Below are 22,963 nucleotides of genomic sequence, written 5' to 3' on the forward strand. Positions count from 1 at the left end.
AGCCTCTCTATTTGTGAAGAATTGTCTGGAAGCAAGTAGGAACCAAATTATACAAGATCTTACTTTACTGATGTGACCTTGGAATGAGGAGAGGCTGATGTGGCTGTATTTATTGCCCCAAGATGATGGTTAAAAGCTGCCTTCCTGCACTGGACCCATTTGTTAAGGGTCAATCTCATAAGATGGTTAGAATGATATGTAGTCGAGGTCAGAGAAAGGTGACAGATTCTCTTACCTGGTGCAGATTAGTAAACCATTTTTGTTTTTACAGCAATTCAACATGGTCATATCCCCAAATGTCAACCCATAAATTATCAGAATTATTGAATTCAATTTCACGACTTGTTAGGGAGGGATTTGAAATGTTGACCTCTGCAATCTTATTTCACATCCATAACATTATGGTACTCGGGTATATGAGGCAGTACGGTGGATAGGTCTTTCAAACTTCTGACTTACAATGTTATGTAAGTTGAGTCAAGTTCCAGTTATCATACAAAGACACCATTACTTATCATTTCATGCTAAATAATGGATATAAATGGCTGCTCACTAATCTGCTGAATCTCACAGAGTAGACAGAATGTTCATCACTAGTTGGTTCATGTTCCATGTTCTAAAGGGGCTATAAGTTAACTTTCTTGTCTGGAATTTCTTTGGTGCAGTGAAGAAGGAAATTGCAGACAAATGCCAATTGACTGCTGTTGTAAAGGTGTTTTATCAGGTGAAATTAATGCACATAATTATATTTAAGGAAGAGATCTTAAAATATGCTTTTATCTCAGATAGTGTAAGCCGGTGACATTTTAGTGTGCAGGAAGGAAACGCAGATGCTGGTTTAAACCGAAGTTATACACACAAAAAGCTGGAGTAACACAGTGGGTCAGACAGCATCTCTGGAGAAAAGGAATAGGTGACATTTTGCGTCAAAACCCTTTTTTAGACATTTTAGTATTCCATACATCGACAATAGGAGTAATATTTAGTATAGAAAAATACATTTTGAGTTTTGAGATTTTTTTAAAAGTACGGGTGTCAGAGGTTATGGGGAGAAGGCAGGAGAATGGGGTTAGGAGGGAGAGATAGATCAGCCATGATTGAACGGCAGAGTAGTTGATGGGCCGAATGGCGTATTTCTACTCCTATCACTTATAACCTTATGAATAGTGATCACCTTGTTAATACAGGGGAACCATGGATACATAGAATATTTAGTGAAAATATTTATTCAGGAGGGTGATCCATCTTCCCAGTGCTATGTCCTTTGCCACATTGCTTCCATTGAAAGACATCACCTTTGCCGCCACCTTTAGCATGAAGGTAGAACATCAGGCCATATTCTATGCTCAAGGCTTGGAATGAACCTCTGAATCTGCGACAATGGGGATTGTGGCCAGACAAAGGCATCAAAAGATGATCAATGAGCATAGTTAAGGCCCCATAGCAGAAGCGTCCACGTCGCAGGGCCGGGAACTGGAAGGGTCCTGAGCTAATTCTGCTACCACCATCATCTATTGCAACAAGTGATGGCTCCCACTGATTGTCGCCGGAAGCTTGCGTCCTTTTCAGGACAGACGATGACAGCGATGTCAACATTTGAAACATGGATGATGGACACGAAAGAAGAAGTAGCATAGTTAAAACTTTGTCCCTTTGTCCCGCCCCCCTGACATCAGTCTGATGAAGGGTCTCGACCCGAAACGTCACCCATTCCTTCTCTCCTGAGATGCTGCCTGACCTGCTGAGTTACACCAGCATTTTGTGAATAAAACTTATCCTTTGAAAATATGTTACAATGTAACAATGTGTTCCACATGTCTGAAACTTTCATCGCCAAAATGTATAACGTATTGAGTACACCTTCCTTCCTTCCTCCCTCCCTCCCTCCCTCCCTCCCTCCCTCCCTCCCTCCCTCCCTCCCTCCCTCCCTCCCTCCCTCCCTCCCTCCCTCCCTCCCTCCCTCCCTCCCTCCCTCCCTCCCTCCCTCCCTCCCTCATCGGGTGTTGACTTTTCCTGTCAGAACGCAGCGAAACACATCACATCAGACTTGAGAATGGCACTTTTCAAAAGATGCAACACAGGAAAATAGGAGCAAGATTCAGTCACCAGTCCGCTCGATCCTGTTCCACCTTTCAATATGATCTGTCCCACATACGGTATTAATTCTTCTTCTGTGCCAATTTCTCAATCCCTCCAAAAAGGAGGTGTCCCCCTGCTCATTGAAAGAGCTCTGCAGTTGATCACATTTCATAGTCTTTCTCTGTAGATGGTCAAATCTTTCCATTAAACTATTGATCCAATTCCTTTACACAACTTGTTATTGCATCTATCTCTGTTTTCCTTACGTCCTGTAATCAGCTCTGAGCTACTGTGCAATATGTTGTTACCGTTTGCTTCTGTCTCTGTCCTTTGATTACCAACCCTTTTTCCAAAATTGGAAGTAACATGAGAGGAATAGATCAGGTAGATGCACAGAGTCTCTTGTCCAGAGTGGGGGAATCAAGGACCAAAGGACATAGGTTTAAGGTGAAGGGGAAACGATTTAATGGAATCTGAGGGGTAACTTTTTCACACAAAGGGTAGCGGGTGTATGGAACGAGCTGCCAGAGGAGGTAGTTAAAGCAGGTACTTTGTAACATTAAAGAGGTATTTGGACAGGTACACGGATAGGATAAGTTTGGAGGGATATGGACCAAACGCACGCAGGTTTTAGATTTAGATTTAGAGATACAGCGTGGAAACAGGCCCTTCGGCCCACCGAGTTCGTGCCACCCAGCGATCCCCGCACATTAACACTATCCTACACCCACTAGGGAAATTTTTTACATTTACCCAGTCAATTAACCTACATACCTGTACGTCTTTGGAGTGTGGGAGGAAACCGGAGATCTTGGAGAAAACCCACGCAGGTCACGGGGAGAACGTACAAAACTCCGTACAAACGGCGCCCGTAGTCAGGATCGAACCCGAGTCTCTGATGGCGCTGCATTCGCTGCAAGGCAGCAACTCTACCGCTGCGCCACCGTGCTATGTTGGCCAGTGTGGGCAAGTTGGGCTGAAGGGCCTGTTTCCACACTGTATCACTCACTCTATGACTCTAACTATAAATTACTCTATAAAAACCTTTGACAAATTTTTCCTTCCTGCAAATCTTCCTGCAAATCTTTTTTAAAGTTCCCAATTTGAAGGGTCCTCAGTTTCTCCAGTCTCTCTGTAGTACCGTCCTCGTAAATCTCTTCCGCACTTTCTCTGACATACTTCTTAAAATGTGGTTCCTGGAATTGACTGCAATGCAGCTGGGACCTATCCAAAGTTTTGTAAAGCTTATCAAAACTTGCTAGATTTTTGTAATCTTGCTTTGTACAGCCATGAATCCTATCTGCCTTTTAGCACCTTTCAAAGATTCATAGAGTCTCTGTTACTGCATTTCTTTTAAAACGATACTGTTTGATAAAACAAAACTGCAGAAGTTAAACATGTTAATGATTGAATATTTGATCTTTAGACCACCTACACAGCCCATGGGTTCGTTATGTCTGGATACCAGGAGAACAAAAAGGAAACATTTGTTCCCACATTCCTTACAATTCATCCAATTTTGGCAAGTCTCACAGCCAGCTCCACACGAGTAACTCGTGATAATGTCAGGAAGCAGAGTTAACATCTTGGTCTCTCGAGCAGAGAAATTATTTCTGTTCGACAGTTTGGGAGGCAGGTGCCTGATGTCCCCATTGTTTAGAAATCACGGCTCACTGTTTTTGGTTTGCCTGGTTGTTGGTACTTTTATCTCCATGCACGTTCAGAAAGATCCAATGGAATCAACTTTGAACTTTTCAGCCAGTGTCGACTTGGCTTTCAGCCAATGTTGGAAGACATCTGCCTTCATCAAACCTCCCTGATGATGTTACTGTCAATGCACAAAGATTGAGCCAGTGGGCAGAAAAGAACTCCCGACTTAGACTGTGTGTGCTGATAAGTTAGAAGGTGCATGTTAAGGTAGGGTGTATTATGAGAAAGTTGTTTAAGGGCGATGATATGGTCATCTTTGATGCTTCCAACATTACCAATGATAATTGGCTTCCCAATGATGGTAGGAACCATCTTCTCTATCAGGGTTTAAACATGGTATTGTTCCTCTTCCTCTGATCGGTTACTCCATCCTGTTGCTCAGAGGGATGGCAGTTAGTGCTGCTTCATCATAGCCCCAGCAACCAAGATTTGATGCTGACTTTAGATGCTGTCAATGTGGAGTTTGTACATTCTCCCAGTGACTTCATAGGATTCTCCAGTTTCCTCCTTCATCTGAGGTCATCCACTTTGGCGGCAAGAACAAGGAGGCAGATTATTATCTGCTGTCTGATTGAATTCATTGACAAGGGACAATGATCATGACTGGTTTGCCCTAGCTAAATCTTGTGAATATTTCTTAACGCTAGTTTGGACATCGTAGATGGGGAATATCAAGGATGACCTGGAAGGTTCCTGAAGAATGGGACAAAGCAGCAGTGAGAAGCCCCATGGCTTTTGGAGGCTGCAATGGAAAGTTTGATGGAGGAGGTGGACAGGAGTTGTGATGTCCCCTACTGGCAGAGATGCTCCAAACTCACAACCCGGCAGTGGTGCAAGCAGATGGCCACGGAAGTCAAACCAGGAGTCAAGCCCGGAGGTCCTGGATACAACATCGTAAGAAACTCAATGATCTCACACCAGTGGTCAAGGTCAGTGAATGCAACTTCAAATGCCATATTCTATCAACTCCAAACAGCCCCTGGTCTTTCCCAATCTACTGCACGCTAACTACTTACTACCGACAATCGCTAACAATCAGTTTTCATGTTCATCTGCTCCATTGCACCTACGTACACCTATTGTAGGTGCAAGCCTCACACCACACCTCTTGGCTTGTACACGCTGCCAGCTATTCAACTGCAGGAGCTAGGTCATTCTACTAGGTTGCATGGTGTTCACTCTTTAGATAGTGTGGCCAACACCCAGAGGATGTGTAGCAAATCCACACATGTCCTTACTCTGAGGGGCGGATATTGACTACCACTGGGACACCAATGCTCAATGGTGGAGTCAGTATCTCCACATCTCTCATCCCTATTCAAGGCACACCTTCGGACTCACCGTTTGCAGATCGTGTAAGTGTGTACATATATTTACCCACTTACCTGCCCTTTCTGCATCAACATCTAACCTTTGTGGCCCTTTGATTTCAGAGTCCCAAGAACTGCACCGCCATATCCTGGCGAAGCCTGGATTTTAGGTACGATCGATCTGCAGGCCTTGAGACAATGGCCACTTGTGGCGTGCAGTCATGGTAAGGGGAAAGAACTGTGCCAGCTCCAATTAGCAAGGGCTAAGGTTGCATCTAAGCCCTGCTGCAGAATGGGGAACGCGGCTGATGAGGGTGAGCACTGTGAAATGCTCGTTGCGTTGAAGAAGGGTCCCAACCCGAATTGTCAACCATCCATGTTCTCCACAAATTCTCCAGAGATGCTGCCTGACCCGATGAGTTACACATTTTAACTACTTTCTGAATCATTGTATCAAGCAAAGGATGTATCAACCAGAGGTACTAACCTGTCCTGAAAAGAGGGTCTTCAAAATGACAATGGTGGCATCAGATCAGGGGACTCACTGACTGGGATGAACACAAAGTTCTGGAGTAACTCAGCGGGTCTGGCAGCATTTGTGCAGGAAGCGAGTAGGCAATGTTCAGGGTCGGGACCCTTAGTCACTGACTGAGATCCTTGGTTTGTCACACATGTCCAGCTGAGGTTCACAAACGTACCCCATGAATAAGTTCCCTCCATGAGTTTGGTAGAGATTCACTTTCAAAGCCCAAATAACACCCGGAACGCTCGAGCTGCTGATCAGAAATTTTACACAGTTTGTGTTGAACGCGTTAGACAGGAACATTGGACAAATGGTGAAAGGTCTTATCAGTATATTCAAGTTAGATTAAAAAACTAATTTGAAAAGATTAATGTATTCCCTTCCTGTTAGCCGGAATCAGATAGAGCACGACTTGAAACTGCACAGACTTCTGATTATTGAATTTTTATGGGCTTGTAATTAATTGCAGATTCCCTGTTTTGTTCTATTTCTTTTTCTTTGACATTTTAATTTCAACAAAAAGCAGCAGTCTCCATGCAGCCCTTCTCTGGAGATCCTAATGGCCTATAAAACAAAATGAGTTATAGATATGGGGTAGACTTCAATTGGTTAGTGAGAGTTGAAACCTTGCTGATCATGCTGTATTAAATTTTTTTTGCTCATATTCCTACTTCTTGTCTATTAAATTGTAGCTACAATGCTCTATCTAAAGAACAAAAATATATCAAACCTACACCGAGAGGTAATATATTACACTCGCTCCGTATGACATTCTGAAAGATGCTGCACTTCCTATTAAATTCATCTCACTGGCATTTAGGAAGTTGCCCTTGGTTTTCTCTGTATGTGGATCGCAGCACTTCAGTATTCCGTCCTAGACTGAGTGAAAAACAATGTAAATCACACTGACCCTCCACTTAAAGACACGCTTTCTGTCATCATTTTGTTAACATGGTGCTAAATGCACTCTAATCAACTGCTTGGCCTTGACAAATACATTTCATTGCCAAGGGTTCTTATAATGCTTTAGCCGCATCCTTCCTATTTGCTGCAGTTTTGTGATCCAAGGAAATAAAAAAATATTTATATATTTTGTTAGACACAATTTTAAAAGCAATGAAAATGAAAAAGAACTGCGGGTTCTGGGAATCTAAAATAAAAAGAGAAAATGCTGCCAATACTCAGCGGGTCAGTCCACACCTGTGGGAAGAGTAAAAGAGTTTTTAGTTTTCAGTTTTAGAGATACAGCGTGGAATCAGGCCCTTCGGCCCACCGGGTCTGTGCCGACCAGCGATCCCTGCACACTTACACTATCCGATACACACCAGGGACAATTTACAATTATACCAAGCCAATTAACCTACAAATCCGTACGTCTTTGGAGGGTGGGTGGAAACCGGAACTCAAGGAGAAAATCCACACGGGTCACGGGAAGAACGTATAAACTCCATACAGACGACACCCGTAGTCAGGATTGAACCAGAGTCTCTGGCGCTGCAAGGCATCAACTCTACTACTGCTAGGGTTGCCAACAGTCCTGTATTAGCCGGGACATCCCATATTCTGGGCAAAATTGGTTTGTCCCATACGGGACCGCCCTTCTCCCGTATTAGGCCCGGGGGGGGGGGGGGGGGGGGGGGGGGGGCGCTGTAGGCCAGGACACTAGGCCCGGACGCTGTAGGCATGGACGCTGTAGGTCCCGGATGCTGTAGGTACGGAGGCCCGGGCGCCACCTAACGGAGGTTGCATAGCAACCCACCTCCCGGGCCAGGCAGCCGCCATTGGTGGAGCAGGAGCACGTGGCTGCTGGCTGAGTGAGCTCACATGGGGTGCGAGGCGGTGACGTCACCTTCTCCCTTATTTGGGAGTGAGATAGTTGGCACCCCTAACTACTGCACCACCGTGCCACCACAAGTTAATGTTTCGGTCGAAGGTCCTTTGTCTTTTCATGTACTTCACTGCTTTATTCTCCTCCAGGAATGCCTAACCTGATGAAGCCCTACTCCACCCTTCAACCAGATAATCTGCTTGTCTCTCCAGCTTTATATTTCACTCATTCACTCCTCTTCTTTCCTCATCTAACAATCAGTTGTCTCCTTTTCACCTCTAGCCTTTGTCACTAGATCTACCCATCAGCCATTCATGCACCTCTCCCACTAGTATCCACCTATCATTTAAGATAGACACAAAACGCTGGAGTAACTCAGCCGGACAAGCAGCATCTCTGGAGAGAAGGAATGGGTGACGCTTTGGGTTGAGACCCTTCTTCAGGAAGTCCCCCCCCCACCTCATTTATCCAGCTTTCTGCACCCAACTGCATTAATCTGAAGAAGGGTCCCGATCCAAGACGTTGTCTTTCCATTCCCTCCACAGATGCTGACTGAGCTGCTGAATTCCTCCAACACTTTGTTTTTTTTGCTCAAGAATGTGCCTTTCGCTCGTGCCTTTCTCATCTATAATCATTTTTGTCTTCCATATTGTCTTTCATAACGTGTTATCCAAAACCCTACTTCCATGGTCACCTCCCTTTCTTAAGCTACTGTCTCTGAATACCAGATCACCTTGTCTTTCTGCTTATTCCCACAAACACCTCGCTTTCACCCTTTCAGAGACCGTTCCCCACTCTCGTTGCACCTTAACAAGATCACACTCTCTCCTGTGTAGGAAAGAACTGCAGATGCTGGTTTAAATCAAAGCTAGACACAAAATGCTGGAGTAACTCAGCGGGACAGGCGGCATCTCTGAAGAGAAGGAATGGGTGACGTTTCGGGTCGAGACCCTTCTTCAGTCTCTTTTTCCAGGTTCTGATGAAGGGTCTTTGACCTGAAACATTAACTCCGTTTCTCTTTCCACAGAAGCAGCCCTCTCTCGACCTGCTGAGTATTTCCAACTTTTTCTGTTTTTTTATTTTGGATTAAATGCATTAGTTCTTGCTAAATTATGTATAGAGTTGATCTGTGACCATTTGGGCAGATTTGAGGATTAAGGGGCATGTGGAATCAGAAATGGGCAGATTATGAAACCAGGAGAACGTGTTTGATAATCAAAGATGGTTTGATGTAACTGAGTAAATGTATCACCAGATGCTTGTATACAGCAAATACATTCAAAGTAAATTAAGAAAAACATACCACTGATATAAAATGTTTGCAGACATGCAAAAATGCATTTAATAACAAAGCACTGAATTTACAATTTCAATATAATTGCTTTTACATTCCTACTCAACCCTTTTCTACCACCTAATACAACATGCAGCATCAAATTACCCTTCAAATGCAGGCATTCTGAGATTAGAAGGATAAAATCTAAATTCATATTTGATCAGCTTAGCTGTCTAAAACAGGTGAATTTATTGTCCAGATATTTACAATCAGGTACCCAGAAATGATGAACATGAGAAACACATTTCCTATCTGAACACTGCTATTTTTGATGGAACTTGAACGTTACTTTGAGTTTCAATTTGGAGAAATATTTGCAAACTGAACTTAATCCCCTCCCTTCGTACAATTTATCCCACCTTATGCCCCAAAACACGATTTGGATCTTCTGATTTTTGGTGGCTGGGATGTTAATTGGACCTGGTTGCTACATTTTGCTCAAAGGATTCAGTACTCAAAAGTTTTCATTGCGTATTTTTATCTGAAATGAATTCAAACTGAGGTAAAAATCCAAAATGATAGCTAAAGTTTAACCAAACAAATTAGACGAGTATTATATTTATGAAGAATATATGGGTTTCTGTGCAAATCCCCAAGGTCTTTGTAGTTAGAAGAATCATAATTCACTCATACTGGTTAGTGGCAGAAACAATGCTCACAATGAAAAATAGCTTTAAAGACAATCAGGAGAATAGAGCCTTGCTGATGACAGGTTCGTGAAGGTCTGAGATTATTGCTTTATTATTATTAAATGCCCTTCACTTCCTTTGGACCTATTCCAAGTACTATATTTCAAAGAACTCTTTTTTCCGACAAACAAAATAATGATTTATATTGAAGCAAGCAAGACACTTGTGACAAAGCTCCAAAATAGTTTGTTTATGCATCCAATTTCCTCAACAGTTCACCAGAATTAATCTCAGAAAAACCCCGAAAGGTCAAAACTTCACTTAAGATAAAAATGTAGAGGGAGTTTGTTCACGAAACAACATAGGTTTTTACATTTTGTCACTTTTTCAAAATAAAATATTAGCCCTCAAGCTCAGCACAATTAATCCACCATGGAAGACAACATAATTGACAGTGAAGTTTAAAGCCATTAGAAATATACATCATGTCACTATCTGATATAACTTATTGATTTAAGATGTCATGATCAAAGTCATAATGAATTTGAAGTACTTTTTCTAACTCAATCACTTGTCACATTCCTTATCATTATCTTGAAATTTCAGTCACAGAAATGTGAATGTCTACAAGCTTATAAATTTTCCTTTGGTCTTTGTAACTTATATACCTTGTTACACAAGATGCAGGACCTACTGTTTGTAAGCTAACATGGATATCTGTTCATTATGCCATCTACATTCCTGTAATTCTACATTTCTTTTCCATTTGGTCATTGTTACCTTGTTCCTTAACTGCATTGATAGCAATATTACTCATTGTTTAAGTTATTTAAAGTTTACTGGAACTTTAAATTCTAATTTCATCTTTTCCAGGATAGTTTTAAGAGATTCTTAAAACTTTCTAATAAATGTCATAATTGTAAAATTAGATGGGTTTTTTTCTGTTGTAATTTTTGCTGAATTAGTTGAATTTCCTTACTGAGTTACAAAGATTTTGAAATATAGTCAAAACACATGGCACATGATCATTGCACGGGCACACATTTGGCTGCTAGATAGTTCAAACTTATTTACTTTTTGGAAGAATGAATGTCTGAATAAAAATATTTAACCGATGGGGTCCAATGCTGAATGATAATAATGCAAATAGTTTTGCAATCTGCTGAGTAAATGGAATTTTATTTCCTTTTCCCTGGTTATTCCTTTAGGTAAAAAATGTTAACCCGATAGGTCTCTCAATCATTAAATTTTATGTAACATTTGAGTCATTACTTTTCTCCCAAATCATTCATTAAATTTAACAACTTTGCATGCCCCAAAGAGAAAGGAAAAGTGCCCATGGCTGTAGGTGCAGATATCACCACCTCCAGTGATTGAAAGGCAATAGTGACATATTATAACCTGTTAATTTATGTTGCTTTTGTGCAAAAATTGATTTAGTGTGGGGGAAATGAGTTAAGGGGTAAACTACTTTTGTATCTAAATCATTAAACTTTAATGATTTTAAATTTTGCAGTTACCTTGACAATAAATTTGTCAGCAAGGAAAGCATTGCCTGCATACATCGTACGCAATTAGTGTAGCTTGTTGACCATATTTCCAATTCTCATTGACTTTTTTCTGTAAGATATATAGGATGCAGCGGTACTCATTCCAAAACTTCATTGCCTTATTTAAATTTGTTACAGCTTTATTGGATTACACTTTCGAGCATATTTTCCAGACTTAAATATTTGGTTGAATTGTATTATAATACAGAATATCTCATTTACAGGAAGGCATATACAAGACTTTTGGATATGCACATGGATATGCAGGGAATGGAGGGTTATAGATTATGCACAGGCAGATACAAGTTGGTCTTGGCATTATGTTCAGCACAGACATTGTGACCCCAAGGGCCTATTCCTTACCGTTCTCTTCTGTATTTTGCATTCCATGTTTAATTAAAGGGATACAATGTAGTTTTCAATAAAAATCCACATGCAAGGACTGAAACGCCTATCACAATAGACAATAGACAATAGACAATAGGTGCAGGAGTAGGCCATTCAGCCCTTCGAGCCAGCACCGCCATTCAATGCGATCATGGCTGATCACTATCAATCAGTACCCCGTTCCTGCCTTCTCCCCATACCCCCTCACTCCGCTATCCTTAAGAGCTCTATCCAGCTCTCTCTTGAAAGCATCCAACGAACTGGCCTCCACTGCCTTCTGAGGCAGAGAATTCCACACCTTCACCACCCTCTGACTGAAAAAGTTCTTCCTCATCTCCGTTCTAAATGGCCTACCCCTTATTCTCAAACTGTGGCCCCTTGTTCTGGACTCCCCCAACATTGGGAACATGTTATCTGCCTCTAATGTGTCCAATCCCCTAATTATCTTATATGTTTCAATAAGATCCCCCCTCATCCTTCTAAATTCCAGTGTATACAAGCCCAATCGCTCCAGCCTTTCAACATACGACAGTCCCGCCATTCCGGGAATTAATCTAGTGAACCTACGCTGCACGCCCTCCATAGCAAGAATATCCTTCCTCAAATTTGGAGACCAAAACTGCACACAGTACTCCAGGTGCGGTCTCACCAGGGCCCGGTACAACTGTAGAAGGACCTCTTTGCTCCTATACTCAACTCCTCTTGTTACGAAGGCCAACATTCCATTGGCTTTCTTCACTGCCTGCTGAACCTGCATGCTTCCTTTCATTGACTGATGCACTAGGACACCCAGATCTCGTTGAACTCCCCCTCCTCCTAACTTGACACCATTCAGATAATAATCTGCCTTTCTATTCTTACTTCCAAAGTGAATAACCTCACACTTATCTACATTAAACTGCATCTGCCATGTATCCGCCCACTCACACAACCTGTCCAGGTCACCCTGCAGCCTTATTGCATCTTCCTCACAATTCACACTACCCCCCAACTTAGTATCATCTGCAAATTTGCTAATGGTACTTTTAATCCCTTCGTCTAAGTCATTAATGTATATCGTAAATAGCTGGGGTCCCAGCACCGAACCTTGCGGTACCCCACTGGTCACTGCCTGCCATTCCGAAAGGGACCCATTTCACTATGGTATGGTGAAAGTTTTGGCATGTTTTGCTGCTCCCTGCAACTTCCAGTTACTATAAAATACTTAGTCTGGATTTTATTCCCTCCAAACATTCCAAGAGATTTCACACTGGATATTATAGTGCTAAAAACCTAAACTAATACCATTTAGATGATATGCAGCTTCGATGAACACAGCAAGCAATAGTGTGTTCCCATTGCCAAAGCTCAAAAATGGCAATGTCATCCCCCACCACATCCCATTCCACCTATCACCAACCAACCCCATCTCCCCTCTTCATTCTCAGTGCTCATGCATCATCTCAAGTTGAAATGTTGATCATCCAATTGCCTCCACACATGCACCTTGTTTACTGAGTTCCTCCAACAGTTTATTTCTTACTTCAGATTCCAGCATCTGCAGTCTATTGACTCTCCAGTGGCCTTAGCAATGCTAACCACAATATCAACAAGGGTTGGTTTCCATCCGCTGGATTAATGTCTTTCAGGGGAGAATTCTGCGACCTTCACCTGTCTGGATTATGTGTGACTCTATATCCACCTCATGGAGTTTAACATGGCCCAGCGATCCAACAATTTAATTGCCTGAAGAAGGGTCTCCCATTCCTTCCCTCCAGAGATGTTGCCTGTCCTGCTGAGTTATTCCAGCATTTTGTGCCTGTCTTTGAATGTGAACCAGCATCTGCAGTTCCTTCCTACACGGTTGTATTTGGCTCATCACCATCTACTCAACTGGCAATAAACTAGAATATAGTGAGGGCCAAAACCCCCAAAATGTAACAAATAAATAAAACCCAGGGCAATGAGTTTAAAAAATAAGCTTATTTTCTTATTTTTAAATATATATTAATCATAAAAAGTCAGTGGTACATAATACTAAAACATTAGAGTCGATGTTTTCATAATACGTCTTGTTATTCCCTGAGGATTAGTTTGTCATCAGTGATCATTCATTTGCAACTTTAAAGCCAGTACTTTATGGGCTTTTAATAAATTAGATTTCAAATATTTTGTGTGCAGTGGCAGAGGCCTGAAACTGCAGCCCTTCCCCAAGGAGCCCTTGTTGTGGCCTCTGCATCCCTTAAAATGTAGTCCTGAAAGCCCAACATTTCATAGCATTTGGCCGTGATTAGGGGCAGCACAGTGGCACAGCTGGTAGAGCTGCTGCCTCACAGTGCCTGAGACCAAGGTTCAATCCTAACCTCAAATGGTGCCTGTGTGGAGTTTGCATGTTCACCTTGTGACCACTTGGGTTTCTTCCATAGCTCCAATTTCTTCCCACATCTCAAAGATCTGAGAGTTTGTAGGTTAATTGGTCTCTATAAATTGCCCAGAGTGTGTCGCTGTGTGGACGGGAAAGTGGGATTACATAGAACTAGTGTGACAGGCTACATAGAACTAGTGTGGACTCGGTGGATTGTAGGGCCTGTTTCCATGCTGTATCAATAAACTAAGCTAAAGACTTTGTTCTGGAGCACCAGGGAGATTCATGTACAACAGAGAGCTTCTCTAACTCCATTTTCTAGTGCAAGCTGATGTTTGTTTCAGACGCATGTTGAAATATGATTTGGGAACAGCTCCATCCAAGACCCCAGGAAATTGCAGAAAGTTGTTGATGTAGCCCAGACCATCACACAAACCATCCTCCTTTCCAATAATTCCATCTACACTTAATGCTGTCTTGGCAAGGCTACCAACATAATCAAGGACCAGTCTCACCCCGGTCACTCCCTTTTCTCCCCTCCCCCATCAGGCAAGAGGCACAAAAGTTTGAAAACGCACATCTCCAGATTTATGGACCGTTTCTTCCCTGCTATTATCAGGCAACTGAACTATCCTCTCATCAGCCAGTGTGCATTCTGACCTTCCATCTACCCCTCATTGGAGACCTTTGAACCATCTTTAATCGGATTTTATCGGTCTTTATCTTGCACAAAATGTTATACCCTTTATCCTGTATCTGTGCACTGGATTGTATGGCTGGATTGTGATCGTGCTTAGTCTTTTCGTAGACTGGATTGCATGCAACAAAAAGCTTGTCACTGAACCTTGGTACATGTGACAGTAATAAACAAAACTAAACTAAACTAAATCTACGTGTTTATTTAGACAACATGTTGGATTCAACTGTATGATGAATAAATTCAGGTGGAAAGTTTAAGAATCACATCCTTTTCCCATGAACACACAAATTTCAAATGAAACAGTTAAACGGGGTACTAAATTTATCTTTTTTATCTCTGTTTAACACTTTTCTTAAAGAAATGATAAATGATGATATCATCAAAAGAGCTGCCTTGGAGGATTTATAATATAAAAGAGATGAATGAGCATCAATTGCTGCAATCACTCAATCTTTATTACATCGAGATTACAAGTGAAATTTTCTCAGCAGGAAAACAGCAGATCCAACAACAGTTGCAACAATATCAAACCTGTAATCTTTGTGAAATTAGCATTTGGCAATTTTCAGCATGGTAACTTTTTTAGTCTGACCACCACCTTACAGGTGCCTGGTTGGTGATATCAACAGACAATTGATTATATGTAAAATATGAGACTATTTAATTGTTCCTATATTCTAAGCTGCTCACTAACATAAATCAGGTATCAAGGAACTGGGAAATACGATTTCTAAGTACATTTCAGTTATATGAACCGGCAGGCAAGGAACTTTGAAAGGAATAGTTTACTAATTTTATATGGGTCATTGGTGGTGTTGCCATTTTCAAGACATCATCCTCCAAGTACAGACTGCCTCTCAGTCAGCAAGAGATAAATTGTCATTATTTCATTACATCGACTACATAGGTTTGAGTCCATATTATGGGTTCCGTACAAATCAAGCCATGTTTTTTTAGTTCATAACTCGGCGACTGGCAAATTGACAATTCTCAACTCACAGCTCGGCTGATCCGATAATAAATACATTTGCTGCTAATGAATAATGATGTTGAAGCTGTGATGTTATAAATTCAAAGCCCAATTCACCTCTCCTCCCATATAATAAATGTAATGGTCTTTAATTAAAGCAACACTTATTTAGCTAATAGCCAACTGAAGTGATGTGTCCACATGGGCTAATTGATGTTAATTACTCTGGATCTCAGAATTAAACTCCACAACTGTGTCAGTTCTCTTTCTATATCTTTTATGAGCTGTAGCAATTCAATATCAAATTTAGTGAGATATAAAGAACAAGCTATAAGTTTAAGAGCATAATTTATGCTGGGAGAGATCAAGGAGATTGCTGATTTGAATGGAAACTGAACATCAAGACTAAATGAAGAAGTTAATATAAAATTATTTAAACAAGAAAACGCACATCAAGTGAATGGTTGGTAATTATGGCTCATTTAAATTGCTTATAAATTGTAGCACATGAAAGTAGAGGACCTTTGAAGAGGGGACATACATTGCCAAATTTGGAGAATAGAAACATAGAAAATAGGTGCAGGAGGCCATTTGGCCCTTCGAGCCAGCACCGTCATTCATTGTGATCATGGCTGATTATCCACAATCAATAACCCGTGCCTGCCTTCTCCCCATATCCCTTGATTCCACTAGCCCCTGGAGCTCTATCTAACTCTCTTTTAAATTCTTCCAGTGAATTGGCCTCCACTGCCTTCTATGGCAGAGAATTCCACAAATTCACAACTCTCTGGGTGAAAAAGTTTCTTCTCACCTCAGTTTTAAATGGCCTCCCCTTTATTCTTAGACTGTGTCCCCTAGTTCTGGAGAATTGAGTGGTTGCACGGCAGGCGAGGTCACGGTCTGGAAGGCCCGCCGTGTACTGCAGACACGCACTCACTAGGGCAGGGGTTCCCAACCTTCTTCGTCTCGTTTACCCATGGCAACTTTTGCAACAAAGGTAAGTTTACCCCCACCCTGTTTTTTTCAGTAATTTGAGTTTACACTTCTACCATAAAAAAGCAACCGACAAAGGGGAAATTTTAAAATACTGTTTTTAACATTATTATTTTAAGCTCAAATAACAATAGGGCTTTCAGTGCAGCAATAGAGCTTTTAGTTCAAATAACAATAGGGCTTTCGGTTGGTCTTCTCCCATCAGCCCGTCTCCCTCCCGGCGCTCCGAGTGTCCCGACACCCCTCCCCCTTCCTGCACTCCTCCAGGCTCCGTGCCTCGCTTCCTGAGGCTCTTCGGCCCCTCGCCGCTCCTGCTGGCCCTCCAGCCCTTCTCCCTGCTCATCATCTCCGTCAACCGGGGTCCGCTTCCACTTGGCCGGCGCTCAACACCTCGAGGCTGGGGCCGCCGAGCAGAGCCGTGGCCTGGTCCTCCGCCTCAGCTCCCAGCGCCCGGTCCAGCTCTCGCTGCTACTCGGCCTCCGCCGCCGATCAGCCACTACCCGGTCCTCTTCCTCCTCCTCTTCGGGCCCGACACTCCGCTCCTCGCCTTCCACCGCCTCCAAGGCCGTCGAGCCTTTCCTCCCAGGTCCCTTCGCCCTCAGGCGACTCGCCGACCTCCAGCGCTTGCTGCTTCTGCCCCTGCAGACCTCCAGGCCCCTCGGCTCAGGTTCTTCCCGCTGCTCCTCTCCCAGCTCACTCAACCCCATCCTATCCTCCTCCTCCTCCTCCTCTTCTCCCCCCGCTGGTTGGTCAGCGGCCCTCTGCTTCTCGGCCTTGCTCTCCTGCCTCCCTTCTCGGCCGCGTTTCCCCTTCTCCCGCCAGCTGGCCAGACGTCTTCCCAGCTGCTTCTTGCGTCTGCGGGCTTGGCATCCCTTCTCCTGGTTCCTCTTCCTCCGCCAGATCCTCCAGCTTCTTCCTCATTTTTTACAGCACAAAAATTGGCCCTTTGGCGGCTTTTTAAAGGTAAGAATGTACGTGTTGCATATGTTACTCGAGTATGCCATAAGCTGCCATGTCCTCCAGATGGCTTGAGCGACTCCGTGTGCCACGCACTTTGGCCTTACGTGCAATCACCTAATACATTATTGTAACATCAAAGCATGTTGTGTAATTGAGAGAACGAGGTGTTTAGGTTTGTTTCTCAAGTAAATTGTCCATGCACCATGATGCTACTATGGCAGTGAAGTAAGAAAAACTATGTAATTAAATAAAAACTTGCTTTTATCTTGCCAATTGGCTGTAAAGTCCTTGTGCGCCTGAATCAGCCTTGCAAGCTCAAAGAAGGGTTTCGACCTGAAACATCACCCATTCCTTCTATGTGGGATGCAGGGTTATGGATTGGGCTGGTAATTGAATAGAACAGTGGTCTCCAAACTGTGGCCCGCGGGCCACACCCGGCCCGCCACGAGATTTTATTCGGCCCGCAGCAAGCACCTTCCATGCTGTGGGTTCTGAGGTAACTTTTTCAGTCAGAGAGTTGTGAATCTGTGGAATTCTCTGCCTTAGAACGCCAGTTCTCTGAATGCATTCAAGAGAGAGCTAGATAGAGCTCTTAAGGATAGCGGAGTCAGGGGGTATGGGGAGAAGGCAGGAACGGGGTACTGATTGAGAATGTATAAGAAGATAACTGCAGATACTGGTACAAATCGAAGGTATTTATTCACAAAATGCTGGAGTAACTCAGCAGGTCAGGCAGCACCTCGGGAGAGAAGGAATGGGTGACGTTTCGGGTCGAGACCCTTCTTCAGACTGAGAATGATCAGCCATGATCACATTGAATGGTAGTGCTGGCTCGAAGGGCCGAATGGCCTCCTCCTGCACCTATTGTCTATTGTAATGTGGGGACTTTGTTTTTAGCGGCCTATATAAATGGTGCGGCACCAGGTACGGAGCGTGGATGGTGAAGAAGATGGAGATGAGTCAGCGCGCCAAGTCCACCTGCTCCTTCTGAGGGAAGACCAAGATAAAGAGAAGAGCTGTTGGATGCCGCATGAAGGCCATGGCTGGAGGAGCCCGCCCTGGGCCTGCAGCACGTCGCGGTGAAGACCGTCGCCTCCGGGTCAGCGAACACTGACTGTGAATCTCTGTCATTTGTCCGTCGTCAAAGTAGTAAATCAAAGTTTAACAAAACGACGACGACAACAACAAACATAAAGCAGGAGAGGGGGTGACGGTGATTAGTGCCCCCAGAGCTGGATGTGCCGGTCCAGGCGAGCCCCAGGGCAGCTGCTGCAGGGGTGGGGGCCTCCTCCGTCGCCCTCGACTGGCTCGGCCCGTCCATCGACGTCCCTCTCCTCGCCCGACGACCGCCAGGCTGTGTGTGTGTGTGGCCCGGGGAGGGAAAACCCCTTCTGCAGCCGCGCTGGAGGCCTCACCCCTCTCCCGCCGGCCCACTCACCGTCCGTGCCCGTCGGTCGTCGCCAGCGGCTCCCCCCTCCTCCTCCTCGCTTCTCACTCCGGTCTTCAGGGCCGATCTCGGCGGCAGTTTCCGAACCTACACGGCAGGTAGGCTGTCAAGTTGAGGGGTTTTAATGCAGCTTGCGACCGAATAATAATTTTAAATGTTAATAATTTCTGAGCGGAGTGCCCACCCGTGAGTCGCTCACTGCGATGACGGTGACCCACATGTGGTCACTCCGCCATTTTATCACACTAGACCAAGTGGACACGTTGGGCCTAAACCTCTCCTGTATTGGTGCAGCACCCTGTCCTCTCCCCTCTCTCCCCCCCACTCCCTTCTCTCCCCCACTCCCTTCTCTCCCCCACTCCCTTCTGTCCCCCACTCCCTTCTCTCCCCCACTCCCCTCTCTCCCCCACTCCCTTCTCTCCCCCACACCCCTCTCTCCCCCACTCCCCTCTCTCCCCCACTCCCCTCTCTCCCCCACTCCCTTCTCTCCCCCACTCCCCTCTCTCCCCAACCCCCCTTCTCTCACCCACTCCCTTCTCTCACCAACCCCCCTTCTCTCCCCAACCCCCCTCTCTCCCCCTCTCTCCCTCACTCCCCCTCTCTCCCTCACTCCCCCTCTCTCCCTCACTCCCCCTCTCTCCCTCACTCCCCCTCTCTCCCTCACTCCCCCTCTCTCCCTCACTCCCCCTCTCTCCCTCACTCCCCCTCTCCCCCCCACTTCCCTCTCCCCCACTCCCCTTCTCCCCCACTCCCCTTCTCCCCCACTCCCCTTCTCCCCCACTCCCCTCTCTCCCCCACTCCCTTCTCTCCCCCACTCCCTTCTCTCCCCCACTCCCCTCTCTCCCCAACCCCCCTTCTCTCACCAACCCCCCTTCTCTCCCCAACCCCCCTCTCTCCCCCTCTCTCCCTCACTCCCCCTCTCTCCCTCACTCCCCCTCTCTCCCTCACTCCCCCTCTCTCCCTCACTCCCCCTCTCCCCCCCACTCCCCTTCTCCCCCACTCCCCTTCTCCCCCACTCCCCTTCTCCCCCCACTCCCCTTCTCTCCCCCACTCCCTTCTCTCCCCCACTCCCTTCTCTCCCCCACTCCCTTCTCTCCCCCACTCCCTTCTCCCCCCCACTCCCTCCTCACTCTCTTCACTCCCCCACTCCCTTCTCCCCCATCCCCCCCCTCCGTTCCTCCGTCCCTCCTCCCATCCCTCTCCCCTCCTTTTAAACTTTAAAATGTGAATAACTTAAAAAATATAACACCGATTTCAACAAAACTACTTGCATTATCACTAAAGTGACAATGGTGAGTAAGGTGGGCCTAAAATTGTGGCGCTACCGTGTACCGTTTTGGCTGAAGTTCAGTCACAAACAAAATAACAAACCCACACCCCCCATTCTCTCCTCCCCCAGCCCCACTCTTACTCTTCCCACACACCCCCTTTCCCCACGACCTCCCCTTTTCCCAGTACCCCTCTTTCCCCCACCACCAAGCCCCCTCCGCACGACCCCTGTTGTCCCCCTCCCCAGTCCCCATTCTCAGACCCCCCCCATTCTCTCTCCCCCAGACACACTCTTCCACCCCCCCCTTTCCCCAGCACACCCCTTTCCCCTACTCTCTCTTGCCCCCAGCACCAACCCCCCACCCCCGCTGTCCCCCTCCCCAGTCCCACTCTGCCTCCTCCCACCCCCACTCTCTCCTCCTCCCACCCTCCCCGTCGCCCCCACCGTTACTCTCCCCCACCCCCCTTTCCCTACCAGCCCCCCCCCTGTGGTCCCGGCGAAAAGCACTTACGGATCGTGCAGGGAGGAGGAGGGAGCTGCGGAGCGCGGCCGTTACTGTGGCGTGGCCGAGCCCGGACTACGGGAGGGGGATAGGGCTGCGGAGCGCGGCCGTTACTGTGGCGTGGCCGAGCCCGGACTACTGGAGACGGATAGGGCGGCGGCGCGCTGGGTCCGTGCGATAGCGGGGAGAGGGTCTCCCGGGTGTGGGAGAGAGGAGAGAAGCAATGGGAGAGAGGAGAGGTGAGCCGGTGATCGCGGGCGGGCGGCTCTGCTAAGGGCGTCCATGTCGTTGGTGCGAGTGAGGAGAGGACGCGCGTGCTGACGTCATACGCACAGACGCACAGCAGCGCCATGCTGAAAACCTTCAATAAATCAGTAGGAGGGGGGGCAGCGCGAGCTCATCTCACAGGGGCATTGTGACGTCACACGCTGAAGGCCTTCAATAAAGCGCTTAGAAATAAAATGTTTTAACTTTGAAACCTCTGTAACTTAAAAAATATATGACCAAATTAAATAAAAATATCATTTTCCACCATCGTTCAGTGTGGTGATTAAGGCGGTGCAAAAATTGTGGCGCTACGGTTCACCGTTTTGCCAAAATCAGCCGAAATCACAGATATATACATATATATTCATACATTCATATACAAGATCTGAGTTTTAGTAGTATAAAATAGATAGATAGATAGATAATAGATAGATAGATATAGAAGATAGATAGATAGATAGATAGATAGATAGATAGATAGATAGATAGATAGATAGATAGATAGATAGATAGATAGATAGATAGATAGATAGATAGATAGATAGATAGATAGATAGATAGATAGACAATAGGTGCAGGAGTAGGCCATTCGGCCCTTCGAGCCAGCACCACCATTCACTGTGATCATAGCTGATCATTCTCAATCAGTACCCCGTTCCTGCCTTCTCCCCATACCCCCTGACTCTGCTATCCTTAAGAGCTTTATCTAGATCTCTCTTGAGCTCTTAAGGATAGCAGAGTCAGGGCCAGGGTATGGGGAGAAGGCAGGAACGGGGTACTGATATTTCTGTACTGTCTGCAGGCCCACTGGTGGTCAATGTATTTTTTCTGTTTTATAAATAATTGTATACCTACGGTATATATATATTCCAATATTTCAAGCTCTTTAAAAAATTTGAATATTATTTATTTGTTGCCATATAAACCTCATTAAATTTATAAAACGTGGGCAAATAGGACTAAGATGGGGCATCTTGGTCAGAATGGATGAGTTAGGCTAGAGGACCTGTTTTCATATGTAGGAAGGAGCTGCAGATGCTGGTTTAGACTGAAGATAGACATAAAATACTGGAGTATCACAGTGGGTCAGGCAGCATATCTGGAGAAAAAGAATGGGTGATGTTCCCGTTTCCATTCAGTATGACTCTTCCATATATCTACTTGCCTTTTAATCTTGTTCCGTACCCGAAAATTATTTCTTCAACAGCCCCAAACATGAGAAGTGGTCAGCAGAAGGCATTTTGTATCTGACTCATTTACAATTTAACACCAGCATGAAGAACACAATTTTCTTTTGTTGGAGGTTATTTTTAAGTGCAGGCTACCTGGAGCCAGACTGGGTGAAGAGTTGTTGTATTTAACATGCCTGTCAAACAAAAGAAAAATGATTTTTTGTAAAACCACATTTTGTAGACTAAATAAGCAATTGTTATAATCCTGCATAAATCCGTACAGTGCCCATATACAGAAAACAAACTTGACTCGATGGTAAGTTGGATAAATCATGATCTTACTCGTAATCCAAAGAACCATGTTTATTAGAATTGGTTTACTCTGGAATATTGAAGGATTTTGAAAATATGATAGTCAGAATGTCAAATTTAAGCATTGCACTTCCTTGTAGTGTTTGGGAGAGGAAGGGGAAAAAAAAAAAAATGAATCTGAGAGATAACTTTTTCACACAAAGGGTGGTGAATGTATGGAACAGGCTGCCCGAGGAGGCAATTGAGGCTGGGACTATCCCAACGTTTAAGAAACAGTTAGACAGGTACATGGATAGGGTTTGGAGGTATACGAACCAAACGCGAGGCAGCTAGTTTAGCTGGGACATGTTAGCCGGTGTGGGCAAGTTGGGCCGAACTGTTTGACTCACTGACTTTAATGTCTGTTTCCACACTGCATGACTCGATGACTGTAATGTCTGTTTAAAAATTAAATTTGAAGTTAAAAATCGCAGCATTTGAAATCTGGGGACATTGAGTATTTTTTTGCACTGTGATTGCCAAATTTTTTTTCTGGTGGTGCATTGGATGATTATTTCCTCTGCATGTCATTTTTATTTAATTTTAAAATCAAGAATAAACTCAACAAATCAACAAACTTAAAGTTGATAATTGGAATTTTATAGTGTCTGTCTTGTCATACTTCAACCTCTCCC

The 22,963-nt window shown here is 44.7% G+C and overlaps 1 long non-coding RNA gene across 1 annotated transcript; it reads left to right on the forward strand.

Moving 5' to 3' along the window:
* Nucleotides 1–4,690: 4,690 nt before the first annotated feature.
* Nucleotides 4,691–18,275, forward strand: LOC144609968 (uncharacterized). The gene is made up of 3 exons (XR_013549384.1): nt 4,691–4,718; nt 5,223–5,323; nt 18,217–18,275. It is a non-coding gene; the product is annotated as an uncharacterized LOC144609968 (long non-coding RNA).
* The last annotated feature ends 4,688 nt before the right edge of the window (nt 18,276–22,963 follow it).

Source organism: Rhinoraja longicauda, chromosome 35 (assembly GCF_053455715.1).
Source record: "Rhinoraja longicauda isolate Sanriku21f chromosome 35, sRhiLon1.1, whole genome shotgun sequence".
In the NCBI taxonomy this organism is placed as follows: Eukaryota; Metazoa; Chordata; class Chondrichthyes; order Rajiformes; family Arhynchobatidae; genus Rhinoraja; species Rhinoraja longicauda.